Source organism: Bufo gargarizans, chromosome 3, assembly GCF_014858855.1.
Source record: "Bufo gargarizans isolate SCDJY-AF-19 chromosome 3, ASM1485885v1, whole genome shotgun sequence".
NCBI classification, from domain to species: Eukaryota; Metazoa; Chordata; class Amphibia; order Anura; family Bufonidae; genus Bufo; species Bufo gargarizans.
The window spans coordinates 477226104-477243195 of record NC_058082.1 but is presented as its reverse complement, the minus strand read 5'-3'; the positions used below and the strand labels follow the sequence as shown (position 1 = coordinate 477243195).

At 46.3% G+C, this 17092-nt stretch overlaps 1 protein-coding gene across 3 annotated transcripts in view; it reads right to left on the bottom strand.

Annotated features, from left to right (window-relative positions):
* ZSWIM7 (zinc finger SWIM-type containing 7) overlaps positions 1–17092 on the bottom strand; it is a 161960-nt gene that overhangs the window by 34858 nt on the left and 110010 nt on the right. The window lies entirely within an intron of this gene.

Here is a 17092-nt window from a genome sequence, read left to right as displayed (position 1 = left end):
AGAAAGGTGATTTAAGCAATTTTGAGCATGGCATGGTTGTTGGTGCCAGACTGGCCGGTCTGAGTATTTCACAATCTGCTCAGTTACTGAGATTTTCACGCACAATCATTTCTAGGGTTCACAAAGAATGGTGTGAAAAGGGAAAAACATCCGGTATGCGGCAGTCCTGTGGGCGAAAATGCCTTGTTGATGCTAGAGGTCAGAGGAGAATGGGCCGACTGATTCAAGCTGATAGAAGAGCAACGTTGACTGAAATAACCACTCGTTACAACCGAGGTATGCAGCAAAGCATTTGTGAAGCCACAACACGCACAACCGGGTACCACTCATCTCCACTACAAATGGGAAAAAGAGGCTACAATTTGCACGAGCTCACCAAAATTGGACTGTTGAAGACTGGAAAAATGTTGCCTGGTCTGATGAGTCTCAAATTCTGTTGAGACATTCAAATGGTAGAGTCCGAATTTGGCGTAAACAGAATGAGAACATGTATCCATCATGCCTTGTTACCACTGTGCAGGCTGGTGGTGGTGGTGTAATGGTGTGAGGGATGTTTTCTGGGCACACTTTAGGCCCCTTAGTGCCAATTGGCCATTGTTTTAATGCCACGGGCTACCTGAGCATTGTTTCTGACCATGTCCATCCCTTCATGACCACCATGTACCCATCCTCTGATGGCTACTTCCAGCAGGATAATGCACCATGTCACAAAGCTCGAATCATTTCAAATTGTTTTTTTGAACATGACAATGAGTTCACTGTACTTAAATGGCCCCCACAGTCACCAGATCTCAACCCAATAGAGCATCTTTGGGATGTGGTGGAACGGGAGCTTCGTGCCCTGGATGTGCATCCCTCAAATCTCCTTCAACTGCAAGATGCTATCCTATCAATATGGGCCAACATTTCTAAAGAATGCTATCAGCACCTTGTTGAATCAATGCCACGTAGAATTAAGGCAGTTCTGAAGGCAAAAGGGGGTCCAACACCGTATTAGTATGGTGTTCCTAATAATTCTTTAGGTGAGTGTATTATGGATCTTTACAGCGTAAATATATACTACACAATGTGCATGAGGGCAAGGGTATAAAAAATGGCCACAAATCATATGGTAGCTGCTGATCGTTAAAGGGCTTATCTGGTAATGAATATTGATGACCTATCCTCAGGATAGGTCATCAATATCAGTTCTGCGAGGGTCTGACACCCAACGATCAGTTGTTAGAAAATGCCGGGCACCCTGTAGCCTCTTCCTAGGCCATGTGACATCACCGTACATCAGTCACATGGTCTAGTTGCAGATCAGCCCTATTCATTTAAGGCACGTTGCACGTTGCTTGGTATACAATGAAGAGGCCGGGAGATAGGTCATCAAAATTTTAAAGTCGTATTCCAATAGTGCCAACCTCATCGAACCCCCATTGCTGCTGTTCCAACGGTGCCATGGTCCCTACTGCACTCCATGTCCTGCTTCTATTACTGGCTGGCTGCAGCGATGACCCCCCTCATCTACTGACTGGCGTTCCCAGCTATTTCCTGCTCCAATAAAACATCAGCAGGAAGTGGTGCCCGACACCGTTGGAACATCGGTGGTGGGGAATCGGCCAGGTGAGTATAAGCTTGTTTATTTTTATTTTTTTTAACCATTTAATAGTCATCCGATTTTTTTTTGTGCTGAATTATCCCTATAACTCCTGGAAAACCCCTTTCTAAATGATGATTAGCTAACAGACCTTTTGACTTGACCTCATGATTCTGCGTTCATATAAATATATGCTCTCCTGCAACGTCTGGGAAATTCACTGTAGTGCCCAAATCTCCTGGGCACCACATGGAGGGCTGCTTTCTCCTCCACGAGGGTGCCAGATCCTGGCGCCCAAACATGCATCATGGAAGAGGTGGGGTGTCACACAAAAGGGTGTAGTTTATGAAATAAGGGGGTGTGGCCCAGTAAAAGGGTCATGCTCAAGTAAAAAAATACTAGCGAGATTTGAGTGCCACACCTGTGCAGAAAAACAAGTCGCAAGTTTGCCACTATAAGATTCCGAAAATTCTGTATTCAGACTACACAAAAACAGGGGAGGGGTCGTTCAGAGCAGCCGATCAGTTTTACCGCTTTCATTACGTTGATACAAATTTAAAAAATTACAATGTCTAACTGGACATAAAGGCCGTCTACCTTGCCTGTCAGCGACAGATGGCATTTTCTTAATATCCGTGCAGCAGAGTCACAATGCAAAGTGGTTAATGCCAACTACAGATGTGTAAGAGCTGTTCCACTGACAGGCAGGGGTTAATGTTTTAAAGACACAGCATGTTTTTAAATTATTGCTCTTTGGGAGATGCATCCCTAGTTCTACAAAGTCCATTAACGGCAAGTTTGGCTGTTACTCTCATGAAACTCTTCTTTCCCATTTACCACCCCCAAGAGACCTGTCAAGGAAATGTCTGACTCTTTCCAGCTGCCAAGTTCTAATTCTGACCCCTGGCAGGAAGTCAAGTCTCCGTCTGTATATGACTATGGCTGCAAAATGTTTACACGCAAGCTGGTCTGTATGACCCGAACACACTAAGCAGCAGCGGCCGCCCAGTTGGTGGGAACCTCCTGGAGAACCCATAATACCGAGTCTGGTTTGGTACAAGTCAAGAACCAGAACCACCATGCAGACAGAAAAATTTCATTAGGACAGCTCAAAAGGAAGGGAAATTACTCCAGATGAATCTCAATTCCTTCCAAGGGCAATTACTTTTAATCGGAAGGAAAAAAAAACAAAAAAATAAATAAAAAAAACAATCTTCATCGAACAGAGACCTAATTGAGGATACATCATAGGAGAACCCTGGAAATTTCTACATTGGAGAGCCACATTTTGCTGTGTGTCACTGTATATCTACTGTGCAGCTCTGTACATGCACGTAAACATTTTAGTTTGCCTAGAGGACTACATTTTCCAAAGCCCCAAATTTTGCATGAAACCTCACAAGATGGATTCATAAGAGTAGTAATTCACAGTCTCAGGAGCAATATACTGTATCCGGGGATGCATGCTGGAAGTATTAGGCTGCTCTGCGTGGAGAGAGATTTCAGTACTCAGGCCAGCTCCCATACAGATCACCGCTGAGCGTGGAAATAAGCATAAAACCCTGATCTGACAGATGGAGCTGCTCTTGGGCTTCCTTTGTCAATCATCATATTTTCTGTAGCTGGAGTCAAACCACAAATTACATGCCATTTTTCTCTGCCCCTGAGTGTAATATATAACTCCATGGATTATGGGTCTGCACACTAATGGCGCCGGCTGCTTAACTTGCTAGCTCCGCACCAGTCACCTAAAAAGCGGCTCATATCGGCTATCCAAATGAAGATCCAGTGTGCCCAGAACAAGCAGAAGCGTCCCACAACATGGGAAAATGGCAAGCTCTGAAAAAACTCAGTTTTTTGCCATACCGACGACTGCAAGTACAGGCCCCTCCAGGTCACCACCGGCTGCACACTCTGCCCCAGCTTCCCCTGCTTTGTCGTCCGGAACTTCTAGCACGGAGGAGCCATTGCTCTCAGGGTTGCCTTCTCACCCACTAACGGAAGGCGCCATGTGTAGTGTCCCACTAGGTAGGGGTGGGCACTACACAAGGGTCAATTGGTGTGCGCGTTACTCCTACTCACAAGGGACAGAAATGTTATATTTAATTGTGCATTTAATGTATTTTCTAATGTGTTTTTATATGCAATGTTCCCCTGTATGATGCAATAGCAGGCCTAGTTGGGTGTAGTTAGACATCCCAGACACTAGAGGGAGATAGGGAGCCCCTAGTATAAATGTCCAGTCCCAGACAGGGAGAGTTAGTGCAGAGTCAGGAGTCTGAGAAGACAGAAGTTAGAGGGCCTCCTCCTGACATGCAGCTTGATAGCCCTGGCTGCTAGCTATGATGAGGAGGCTAGTGAGGAGACCTAGCCTGCCTGAAGCCAAGAGAGCCTTAGTTAGCTCTGAAGTCACCCCAGTGGCAGGACAGAACCTCCTGGGAGAAACTCACAGTCATTCACCAGACAAGTAAGGATATCACAGGCAAAGATAAGTAACCCTGATGGGCAGATGCATTAGAAAGTAAAGCAAGGATCTAATACCAGAGGAAGATATATATTTTACCAAGGATTTAAGCCACCATTTAGGCATCCGGGCCTTGGGATAGAAAGCCAGACAAGAGTTCTAGAAAGAACAGTGTACGCTATTTCTGAGGAAAGGTACAACCTGATTCTGAGCGCATTGTGGATTTACCCTCTGCGTATCTAGCATAATCAATACCTGCCATCTTGTGGAATAAGCCTGCTTGTAAAGCTGTGATCTAAAAGACTGTGTTACCATCTGTATGTACAAAGTTGGACTGTTAAGTAAAGCAACGTTTGGTTCACTACACCACCTGTGTACCTCACTTATTCCAACTATCAACCGGTGTGCCACCGTCAAAGGCACTGGCGTCACGAACCTTAAAGGGACCTTGCCCCAGGCACTCAAAATACCCGTAACATCCAGGGCACCTCATCCACCATCAGGCCTGGTCCCTACATACAGAGTGTGCCCCAGAGGAACCGTGTCTACCTCTCCTTCACTGCCACATGCCTGCCCAGGGTTCTCCAATACAGTGAGCAACCCTTGATTGCCCATCACCGTGACCTCCCTTCGCTATATCCTGCAGGTCTGGCGTGTTGCATAAATTGGCGTCACGAACAGGATACGAACATTCCTGCGCCATTGCGGATACAAAAACTGTGTGCTGTTTATTGCCTTAAAGTGACAAGCCCTAATTGTTTTATTGAAAATTGCTGGGCCAAAGTGAACTGTAATAATTGCGGTGTGAAGATTGTATTGTATGGACTGTTTTCTGCTTATTTAAGCCACCGCTTGCTGTCAGTGAATAGACAGCGATTTTGCACAAAGATGGCCGCTTAGCTTGATTGGATTTGTTTGCTGCGTCATCTTCATACTGAATTGGCGGTAAAAATTGGCGCCTTCTGCTGAAAAGTGCGGGAAGGCTATATGCTGGCGCCACCGCCCTGTCTGGACATTTGCATGTCTGCTGAAATGGACTCCGCCTCCCCCATACTGGAGTACCTGGGGGGTGGCCTCCCAGTGCAATGGGAGGATCTGTCTGAAATTGTCGGCGCCACCCTGTCGCTCTCCAGAGAAGGATCGAGCATGTTGAGGAGTGAGGACTGCTCTGCTGAGATGTCTGCGCCTGATTTGTTAACAATGAACCTTGTTGGTGTAGAGCAAGAGGACGCTCCACCGGCCTACTCTCCGGGACCGGAGAGACCCGCCTGCCTGCCACCGAGGACGCAACCGGAGACCTACTATGGCTCTTGGAGAGACTTTTTCCAGCCCTCATTCAAGTGGTCAGCATTAATGGCAGAGATCCGGGAGGCCGCAATAAAGAAGACTACTAGAACTAAAATCTATTATGAAGAACTGGCAAAGACCGTTCATGAGTGCCACACTGACACCCAACCCCGCCTGGAAAGGAGAAGGGGGTTGGTTGTGGCCTTTGACAAGGACCGAGGCTTCGGTTTTATCAAGGACTATCTTACTGTTAAAATAAGTAAGTATAACTGTTTAAACTTATGAAAAAGCACAACAACTGGCAGAGACTTATATGTTAATCGGAGGTCCGTCAAGCGGAGCTACCTCCCAGAGCATCTGCATAACCTCCGCGAGGGAGAGGAAGTCGAGTTCACCCCTGCTGAGGGCCTGCGAGGCCCCTACGCCACTGCTGTGTCCCGTCCTAAAAAGAAAACGGAGGACTGAGACCTTGATGAGGACCACCCTGGCTGCGAGCGCGAACCTGTGTTCTCTCCAGAACCGGCCCATCACGCCTTTCAAGAACGGGGCTCCTTCATTGGCCCGAATGTCTTTTGGCAACCAACAGTGGTGGAGAAGAGGGTAAGCCCATGGCCCTCACCTGAGCTGCCTCGCAGGGAAAAGACTGTTCGTGAACTGCAAGATGCCGAGAGATTCCGTGCTGCCCTGGAGAATATCCGAAGAGGAAGAAAAGCGGACGCCTCGCCTGAGCCTGCAGCGGCTGTGCAGGACGTGCCACCCACCTTACAAGTACCAGCGGCGACAGCGGAGGACAGCGACCCGACTCCGAAAGCCTGGACGACCAGATCGTGCGGCTGGAGAAGAAACTGAGGGAGCTGCGCCAGATTGCCTCCGCCAGGATCCAGACTCCACCTGACCTGAAAGAAAAAGGACCAAAGGACTCGGACGTCTCCGGGTCTGAGATGAGAGTACCTGTTCCTTCCAGCCGGCCCTCCTTAGTATCGGCACCTGCGGTGAGGTCTTCCTACGCTGTGCACCGGCGCACAGAGCCAGTCGTCCAGGAACCCACCGGACCGCTTGCAGCAGCGGTACCCAGGCCAGTGCAGCAACCTCCAATTGCCATGCCTGCTCCGGTGCGGTCAGCAACCGTAATTACCCCTAGGCCTATGGGGCCTATACCTATTAGGGGTCCATTCATGCTGCAGTTGCCCCCCAATACTGTGTTGTGGGCACATCCGTCTGTTAATCCTCAATACAGGCCCAATATACAAATGGAGCCAGGGAGCACCACTGAGATGCCTAGTGGATATGACTTGCCCCTGTGAATTGGCCTGCTTGGCCCTTGAGTTGATTTATTTTGCTAAGGGACCCTATCAAAGAGGATGTAACCCTTTTAGGACAGGAGTCCTTCGTTGTTTTGGCCCTCTGTTGCTGCTGCCAGTTACCCACGGCTCAGTGGAGGCGCCAAACCACTGAAATACCACATGCAGCAAGGCCATCTTGTTTTACAGGACCTCCTGCCTGCTTTCTCAGAGTGAAGAAGAATCCCAGTTGTGCCTATTTTTGTGAATGTTGCACCTTTAACCCTTTCACCCCCTTTTCAGGTTGATTAAGGGTATTGCAGCACTTGTTTTATATATGCCATTTAAATAATGTGGACTATTTTATGTGCTGTCACTTTTATTATGCAACTCAAGTTGAAAAGGAACGAGCCCAGGGAGAGACTCAAATGCACATGAGCCTCTGAGATTTTGCTACTATTTTAAAGAAATGTGCCCAGAGATGGACTCCACCATATGCGAGCCTCTGTGATCCTATTCCTCTCGCCTTGCTGTCTTTTATCTTTGCTTCCGATAAGAAAGGAACCTGGGTACGGACTCATGTTTATTCTTTGAGCCTCCAAGAATTGTTATTTAATGTTTTTACATTTTCTATGGACTACAACTGTTCTATTATGGACAATTTGCACTTGAAAGTATTATTATGGACTATCCTGGTATTAATTGTTACGCTGCACCAGGTCAGTGCCCCTGTTCCCTTACATGATCCTGAGAGAAGAGAACGACGCCCCTTTTCACCGAACTTGTTCCTTAGCCAGTGGAACTGCCTGATATATACATATAATGTATTTTTCGCAAATGTAGATGTATTTTCCTGCTTTGCATTATTTTTCTATTACAGGTGCAGTATCCAGCTGGGCAGGGCCTCTTCCATGTTGCGCCGAGGACGGGCAACGTTATAGCGTGGGGGTATGTAGTGTCCCACTAGGTAGGGGTGGGCACTACACAAGGGTCAATTGGTGTGCGCGTTACTCCTACTCACAAGGGACAGAAATGTTATATTTAATTGCGCATTTAATGTATTTTCTAATGTGTTTTTATATGCAATGTTCCCCTGTATGATGCAATAGCAGGCCTAGTTGGGTGTAGTTAGACATCCCAGACACTAGAGGGAGATAGGGAGCCCCTAGTATAAATGTCCAGGCCCAGACAGGGAGAGTTAGTGCAGAGTCAGGAGTCTGAGAAGACAGAAGTTAGAGGGCCTCCTCCTGACATGCAGCTTGATAGCCCTGGCTGCTAGCTATGACCAGGAGGCTAGTGAGGAGACCTAGCCTGCCTGAAGCCAAGAGAGCCTTAGTTAGCTCTGAAGTCACCCCAGTAGCAGGACAGAACCTCCTGGGAGAAACCCACAGTCATTCACCAGACAAGTAAGGATATCACAGGCAAAGATAAGTAACCCTGATGGGCAGATGCTTTAGATAGTAAAGCAAGGATCTAATACCAGAGGAAGATATATATTTTACCTAGGATTTAAGCCACTATTTAGGCATCCGGGCCTTGGGATAGAAAGGCAGACAGGAGTTCTAGAAAGAACAGTGTACGCTATTTCTGAGGAAAGGTACAACCTGATTCTGAGCGCATTGTGGATTTACCCTCTGCGTATCTAGCATAATCAATACCTGCCATCTTGTGGAATAAGCCTGCTTGTAAAGCTGTGATCTAAAAGACTGTGTTACCATCTGTATGTACAAAGTTGGACTGTTAAGTAAAGCAACATTTGGTTCACTACACCACCTGTGTACCTCACTTATTCCAACTATCAACCGGTGTGCCACCGTCAAAGGCACTGGCGTCACGAACCTTAAAGGGACCTTGCCCCAGGCACTCAAAATACCCGTAACATCCAGGGCACCTCATCCACCATCAGGCCTGGTCCCTACATACAGAGTGTGCCCCAGAGGAACCGTGTCTACCTCTCCTTCACTGCAACATGCCTGCCCAGGGTTCTCCAATACAGTGAGCAACCCTCGATTGCCCATCACCGTGACCTCACTTCGCTATACCCTGCAGGTCTGGCGTGTTGCACATGCGATCCATGCTGGAAAGCCTCCGCTCCTCTCTCAAAGAAGACAGGATAGGTCTCATGAGGGAGTTTAGGCGTGAACTTCAGAGCTTAGGAGAGCACACTTCACATGTTGAAGGGAAGATGGCGGAGTTCGCCACCTCCCATAATGCCTTGATCACAAAGCGCTTGCTGAGGATTTGGCTGCCTTCAAGTGCAAGGTGCAAGACATGGAGGACCGCCACTGCCGTAATAACGTGCGGTTACGCGGTGTCCCTGAGTCGATGGAAACTGAGGCCCTGGAACCGCACCTCAAAAGCCTCCTCAAAGCGGCTATATCATCTGTGTCCGACGTGGACTTAACTATTGATCGTATTCACCGGATTTCGAAGCCCAAAGGTTTGGACTCCTCGCTGCAGTGCGACATTGTGGCACGAATCCACTTCTAAATACAAACTACAAATTGGCGTGGTATTAAAAAGCAGGAAGTGCTCAACCCCATATGCAGTGGCGCATCTATACAGGGGGGGGGGGCAGATCCTGCACTTGTGGTCCACTGCTAATGGCAATCTCCAGCAAAAATGCATACAATGGAGGATGCCTGCAGCGACCACAAGTACCACAATGGACATCCTGATATAGCCCCGGCCTCACATGTGCACCAGAATGCTGCCTGTGGATGGAAATAAAGGCACATTCAGACTAGGAGTTTCTACACCTCCCAAAAATTCAAACTACAAATTGGCGTGGTATTAAACTCCTAGTCTGAATGTGCCTTTATTTCCATCTACAGGCAGCATTCTGGTGCACAAATGAGGCCCGGGCTATATCAGCCAGTCTTGGGTGGGGCTCAGAGCTCTCTGTCTCCTCCCATTGTATGCATGGTCACATACTGGAGGTTACTGGGAGATTGCTTTGAGTCGGACCTTGAGCTCCTGCAATTCGCCCACTGGCTCCTGGTATTGTCCATATGGCCCAGGTAGGTTTAGCGTTAGGTCCCGAGCTACTTGAGAAACCTTGGCGCGGTGCTCGGGCTCAGACATGTCCTCACGTAGGACATGTTGGCTAATCTCTTAATTTTAACACCAGTTTGAGGGCTTAGTAAGACCGCAGATTGCACCTGTTTTTGTTATATTACAAATCCACTTCTACCAAGTTAAGGAGATGTTTCTGAAGGCCCTGCGGCAGTACCCGACTCCCACTGATCTATTTCAAGGTATCTCTGTGTTTCCCAATCTATCTGTAGTTTTACTTAACGAGATTGTTTTTTGTTTCTTGTTAGTCATTTTTTCCCCCTTTTTTTTTACTTGTCCTTGAGGCTCTGGGCCCAGCAATTTACCCTGAGCGTGTATATACCTGTATGTCGACATGTCTTGTATGCTCACAGGTGCATGTGTATAACATCTTACCTTCTTTCCCACTATGGGGTTAAAAGTCTACTCTAATAATGTGAGAGGCCTGAATTCACCGTTCAGGCGCTCTCAGCTTTGTTCTGATATTCTTAAGTCCAAATGCGATGTTGCCCTGATTAAAAAATCTAATTTAGTGGAATCAGACCTACATAGGTGTGTGCACCGCCGCTTTCCACATATCTTTTATTCACCAGCTGTCAAGAAGCGGAAAGCAGGGACCTTTATATGCATCAGATCTTCTGTGGCATTCACCTCACAACAATGTATTACAGACTCTGCAGGGCGTTATGTTATTTTAATATGTCTAATGGAGAAGTCCAACATACTATTGTGTCTGTATACGTGCCCAATGTCCGACAGATAGCCTTATTTAACAGACTCTTCAGGAAGATTCAGAAGGTGGAAAAAGGGGCTGTGGCCATAGGTGGTGACTTACTTTAACATCCCGGTGAATGTAGACTTAGACTGTCACACTGTATCAGGCACACACCGCGCGGATTTACAAAATACTCTTAAAGATAGACCATTTCACAAAACTTTGGTGATACCAACAAGGCGGTGAACGTGACTTTACTTATATTTCATCCACCCTTTCATCACAATCCCGCATTGACTATTTTCACGGGAAGAGGAATACCGTGCTCACCTTTAAGAGTTTTAGTAGCTTTAATGATACTCCAGAGGTATCTGTAACATCCTTGTGGCTTGCACATAAGGCATATATGAGGGGGTTGCTGTTGCAATCAGCTGCTCGTTTAAAAAAAAAAAAAGAGAGAACGTCAGCTCTCTGAGGCATTATTAAAACTTGAAGAGGCAAATTGACTCTATAAGACTCAGCCTTCTCCCTCTTTGTTGGCGGAGGTTCAGTCCCTGAGATCTCTCCTCCTGTACCAACAAGAATGAGCATTGAGGCGAATAAAAACTAACTTTTATTACATGGGCGACAGGGCAGGAGCGCTACTTGCGCGTCGACTTAGACGCAGAGCAGCAGAGGCTAGAATATGATAATTCGGTGGTCACCCACCCGCAGGAGATCGCAAACGCCTTTGCTTCATACTATGCCCGTCTGTACAATTTACACAGTGATGACTACACCCACCAGGCTACTCAGGAAGGTATTCAATCCTTCTTGGCATTGATTTCCTTGCCCTCCCTCACTGGTCACCAGCTCGATCTATCTGTGAGAATGAAATTCTTTTTGCACTCAAAGCCACCCCATTAGGTAGGGCGCCAGGCCCAGATGGTTTTGTTTCCAATTATTATAAAACTTTTCAGGAGCATCTGGTTGCTTATTTAAAGTAAAATGTACAATGGTTTTCTTCTCAAGGGAAACATTCCCCCAGATATGTTGATGGCTACCGCTGTCACACTCCCCAAGCCAGGTGAATCCCCTGATGAGCCTGCAAGTTTCTGGCCTATTTCATTATTGAATGTAGATCTCAAGCTCTATGCTAAAATCTTGGCTACACGTATTAATACTCTTCTGCCCTCCTTAGTGGATATTGACCAAGTAGGGTTTGTTCCTGGGAGGCAATGTAAAGATGGTACTAGGCACATGGTCGACCATAGTCAGTTGGCGGACTGGTCCAGGGCCCCCATGCTATTTGTCTCTCTTGATGCCGAAAAAGCGTTTGTTAGGGTACACTGGTGGTTCCTGGATCAGGTCCTACAGAAGTTCGGATTTCAAGGACCCATTCTTTCAGTCATAATGGGTCTATACACTAAGCCATCAGCCAAGGTACTGGTCTCTGGTTATCTCTCTGACGCCTTTCAAATAACCAATAGCACTCGGCAAGGGTGTCCACTGTCACCTCTGATCTTTTCCCTGGTTATGGAGCACCTAGCAGAACTCATCAGAAAGAGCCCATCGGTTACAGGCATCTCTGTAGGGGATCACCCACATGTCATAGGTTTATATGCCGATGATGTCATCCTTGTCTTAACCAATCCTGAGGAATTATTAGAAGCTGTGACTCCTCTTATAACCACATACTCAAAATGCTCCTACTATAAATTAAATGTAAAAAAAAAAAAATTCTAGCTTTCAATGTGTCAGAGGATTCCAGAGGTCGGATACAAGACAGACACCGTTTTCAGTGGGCCGAGTCGTCTATTACCTACTTGGGGGTGGAGCTTGCTCATTCTGTATCTGAGACACTGTAAGCTAAAAAATGTCCCTAGTCCACCTATCCTGGATCGCCCACATCAATGCAGCAAAGATGCTAATCCTCCCTAAAATACTATATTACTTTCGATGCCTCCCACTTCAGATATCTAAGCTTCAGTCTGACTTGATGAGCTTTATTTGGGGTAACACCCGACCTAGACTATAAAAACCAGCTTTACATCCCCCAATTAGATCTGGAGGACTGGGAGTCCCTGATATTTATAAATATCATATTACTCAGCTAACCTGGCAGAGCAGGCGATGGAGTGGTGGTCCCCATCCTCCTCTCAACGCTGGCTCCAGATTGAGGAGTCTTATTCCAAAAAACAATCTTTAAAAGCAGTGCTAGTCACATGCGCCATAAAGCATTTCCAACATACACTGCCATTGCTAACCATGCAGGCCACAATGTTTATTTGGTCTCGCTTTGTAGTTTCTAGGACGCACTTAGGCTACTTTCACACTAGCGTTCGGGCGGATCCGTTCTGAACGGATCCGCCCATAATAATGCAGACGGAGGCTCCGTTCAGAACGGATCCGTCTGCATTATATTAGCTAAAAAAAGCTAAGTGTGAAAATAGCCTGGGACGGATCCGTCCAGACTTTCAATGTAAAGTCAATGGGGGACGGATCCGCTTGAAGATTGAGCCACATTGTGGCATCTTCAAACGGATCCGTCCCCATTGACTTACATTGTAAGTCTGGACGGATCCGCACGCCTCCGCACGGCCAGGCGGACACCCGAACGCTGCAAGCAGCGTTCAGCTGTCCGCCTGTCCGTGCGGAGGCGAGCGGAGCGGAGGCTGAACGCCGCCAGACTGATGCAGTCTGAGCGGATCCGCCTCCATTCAGACTGCATCAGGGCTGGACGGCTGCGTTCGGGTCCGCTCGTGAGCTCCTTCAAACGGAGCTCACGAACGGAAACCCGAACGCTAGTGTGAAAGCAGCCTTACATATACCGATTCTCAACTTCCCCATAACTGCTCTGGAATATCACATTCCTACTATATCACTCTCGACTTGGGTGTCTAAAGGCATTCACACGATTGGGTGTCTATATGACAAGTCCTCCCTTGTAGATTTTGCAACACTGCATAATATTTATCTACTCCCACACAAACTATTTTACCAATATCTACAGGTCCGTCATCTGCTGAACTCTTTACCGCCCCTGTTTTTCCACCAGTAATCCGTTGAGCGTTTTTGTTTTTTTTAATCGTACAGCACTGCGACCCAAGTTATCTACTTTTTACTCTTGCCTATTACTACCTGAAGTGGAGAGCAAGCAGCCATTCATGTTGAAATGGGGATAAAATTTAAAAAAGTGCTGGGGGGCTTGCCCAAGGATAGTGGACCGGGGAGGATAGAGGGCAGTAGCACAGGGGCGCCAAGGTGAAGAAAAAACAGATAAGGGCGGTGTAGTAAGTCTATGGAAGGTTTCTTACTTGCTAGTTGGATTTGTGCTTCTGCTTCACAGTATCGATATATTGCAAAGGCATATATATCACTGTGTCTATATAGTTAGTGGTTCTATTTCACAGTCTCAGTATATGGTAAGCCTATATATCACTGTGTCTCTTTATATTTTGTTATATTGATTCTATTTCACAGTATCGATATATGGCGACACATGTATCACTGTGCGGGTATTTACAAGATAATAAATAATATGGATAATAATAAATAATGTTAAAAGAATTATATGAGAAAGAAACGGAAGGTGACTTACTTCACCAGGGAGGGAGATATAGGATAAGCAAAATACACCTATACCTGCTCCTCCCCCGCCGAGATCGCTTGTCAGGTAGTATAAACTTTCCTCAACGTCCCAAATAATGGTAGTCAGGGTTCCAAATGGAGAGTTTTTTATTGCATAAATGAATAAAAGCTCAACGCGTTTCGGGGTATCTTCCCCTTTCTCAAGAGCAGTGTGGGTTAAAAACACATAACCTAAAGTGCATGTTGCCAGGAATATATATAGGTATCTTAATTAAACAATCAAAAAACAATTTACCAAGAGTTTTGGCGGGGACCGGAAGTGGGCGGAGCGTCACCTCCGGTCCTCTCACTCCCCCCCCCCCCCCAGTCATCCAAAATACATGGTCCAATTATGTATAGTGCTTAGGTCTATATTTTAATGCATATTGAAATATGTTAAGAAGGGAATTATAATGCGCCTAACATGGTTCTTACAGCCTGAGATACTCTATCAGGCTTAGATCGCTCCCGATGCGTTCCTCTGTGGAACGCAAACACCCTGGTGAAAAGGCGGAGTCTCGGGCGGATGTGCGCTATGCGTTCCACCAGTGGAACGCATGAGCAGGAGGAGTAAAAAAAAAAAGGTGCCGGCCGAAGGTAGGGCCGTTTGGAAATACTGTATGGAGCGCACCAAGGGGTGGGGCGCTCGGCAGGGCAGGGAGGAGCAGACGTCTGTGCGTTTCAGGCTGGAACACAGAGGCATCAAATTAAGTCAAGAAGGGAAACCCGAACGTGAATGGAGAATGGAGAGTCCATGGGGACTATAGGCATTTAGGGATGAGCTCACATGGAGTCCTTATTTTAAATAGGAAGCCAAATATGTAAAGATAAAAGTCCAGATATGTATAAAAGGACAAATGACATGGGTGCTGTACCAAAGAATATTATAAAGATACCCCGAAACGCGTTGAGCTTTTATTCATTTATGCAATAAAAAACTCTCCATTTGGAACCCTGACTATCATCATTTGGGACGTGGAGGAAAGTTTATACTACCTGACAAGCGATCTCGGCGGGGGAGGAGCAGGTATAGGTGTATTTTGCTTATCCTATATCTCCCTCCCTGGTGAAGTAAGTCACCTTCCGTTTCTTTCTCATATAATTCTTTTAACATTATTTATTATTATCCATATTATTTATTATCTTGTAAATAACCGCACAGTGATACATGTGTCGCCATATATCGATACTGTGAAATAGAATCAATATAACAAAATATAAAGAGACACAGTGATATATAGGCTTACCATATACTGAGACTGTGAAATAGAACCACTAACTATATAGACACAGTGATATATATGCCTTTGCAATATATTGATACTGTGAAGCAGAAACACAAATCCCACTAGCAAAGTAGTAACCTTCCATAGACTTACTACACCGCCCTTATCTGTTTTTTCTTCACCTTGGCGCCCCTGTGCTACTGCCCACTATCCTCCCCAGTCCACTATCCTTGGGCAAGCCCCCCAGCACTTTTTTAAATTTTATCTCCATATTATCTTGCAGTGCACTGACGTACACTGCTTTAGGGTGCTGCCTCGGTGAATACCCACCAAACCACCTACATCCCATCCCTAATATTCCGTCACTTCTAAATAGTCCTTTTGGCGCTCCAGAGAATACTTTTCCTCCTTCCCTTTTTACTGCGTTTAATCCCCCTTCTTTTTTTCTCTTTTTCTTCAACATGTTGAAATGGGAGCAGGAGCTGGGGAAATCCTTCCCAATAGCTCAGTGGCGAAACGCCCTTTACTGGTCCTTCAAGAGCTCCAAATGTGTTAGCCATTTAGAACAGGCAAGGAAAATCCAACTTCATTGGTATCTGACCCCTAACAGATTGGCTTACTTGGTTCCCAACTATTCCCCCTTATGATGGAGGGGATGTGGAGAGGTAGGGACTCCAATGCATATGTGGTGGTCATGCCCATCCGTAGGTAATTTCTGGATCGAAATCACTAATATTATTAGGGAGGTTACAGCAGAGAGCTTACCCCGGAACTGTCTCTTCTCTTCTTGTTGGGTTGTTGCTCATATCCTAAGTGCAGCTTGCAACATCATAGCCCGTCAATGGAAGCTGGCACCGAACCCCTCAGCTGCTGAAGTTGTGCAATTGGTTCATTTTCATATGCACTGTGAGTTGGTCTTTGCCCCCACCTTACGATCCAGGATAGGTACTCACAACCGCTGGCTATCCAGCCACCTTGCCACTGCTCTTCCTGATTATATTATGTAATCAGTAACCTATGCTCTAATCTGATACACAGGTATTAGCACCTTATTATATTGTCATTTCAGCATATTCCATTACACAATGTATCACTCTACGGTCTACTTTGTCAATCAAGGACATTGTATTTTTGGTTTCACTTTGTTTGCTTTGTCTATTTTCCTTTGTCTGAAAAATCTCAATAAAAACCTATTGAACCATAACTCCATTGATTACTTTGATAGGATTTAAATAACCCAAATGCCTATAGGACATGGTAAGCAGATACATTACACTGATACATATAGGCACCTACAGGAATATCACCATCCATTTTCAAATAAAGGGGTTGTCCATTCTTTACAGGTGATGACCTATCCACTGGATAAGCCATCACTATCTTATGGGCGGAGGTTCGACATCCCACACCCTCACCGATGAGCTGTTCTGCAGTAACTCCGGCACCGGAAGTCAGAGCAGAAACTACACCAGGGTCAGCAACCTCCGGCACTCCAGCTGTTGTGAAACTACAATTCCCAGCATGCTCCATTCATTTCTATGAGAGTTCTGAGTAAAGCAGTGCAAGTAGGCATGCTGTGAGTTGTAGTTTCACAACAGCTGGTGTGTCAGAGGTTGCCTACCCCCGAACAGCACAGATCTGCCTGAATTGAATGCTAAAGTAACCAGCGAAGTCCACTGCACAATGGACGGAACCGTGTAGTTCTGGCACCGGAGATACCGCCAACGATCATATAGTGATGGCCTTACCTGTGGATACACTATTACTTTTTAAAGAGTGGACAACCCCTTTAACCAATTTTAAACAAAACAGCTGCAGGTAAGGCCTCTTTCACACTTGCGTTGTCCGGATCCGGCGTGTACTCCACTTGCCGGA